We start from the raw sequence: 336 nt of genomic DNA, 5'->3' as shown, positions 1-336 counted from the left end.
TTCTCTCAAGACTAAAAGCAAAGTGTATAATGCATGTCAATAGGGAAATTAAGTGCCTAAAAGTGTTGTAGTAGTATAAGTTGCGTCGTTGATAACTTGATCATCAGTCCTAAGTTGAGGTTAGGCGTGGTGGAATCACTGAAATCTGAAGCCCAAAGAGAGAGTGAGTGAGTCTCGTCAATCGTCGTGAATTGAACAGAATAAAAGTATTCCAGTTTGTTGCCCTAGAAATTATATATGTGTATGTATATATATTTTTTTATTGTAGCTTGTTTATAAAAAGAGGGTTAATTAAAAAGCAGGGTGTATGTAGTTAACTTTCATTCTCTCTCCTAT

At 34.5% G+C, this 336-nt stretch overlaps 1 protein-coding gene across 1 annotated transcript in view; it reads left to right on the top strand.

The window, feature by feature from the left end:
* The window catches only part of LOC119585947 (zinc finger RNA-binding protein-like), a gene marked incomplete in the record, with an annotated part of 31,027 nt that overhangs the window by 13,731 nt on the left and 16,960 nt on the right, over positions 1-336 (top strand).

The sequence above is a fragment of the Penaeus monodon genome, chromosome 20, assembly GCF_015228065.2.
Source record: "Penaeus monodon isolate SGIC_2016 chromosome 20, NSTDA_Pmon_1, whole genome shotgun sequence".
Lineage (NCBI taxonomy): Eukaryota > Metazoa > Arthropoda > Malacostraca > Decapoda > Penaeidae > Penaeus > Penaeus monodon.
Note: the sequence above shows the minus strand (reverse complement) of the source record. Positions and strands in the feature narration are given on the sequence as shown.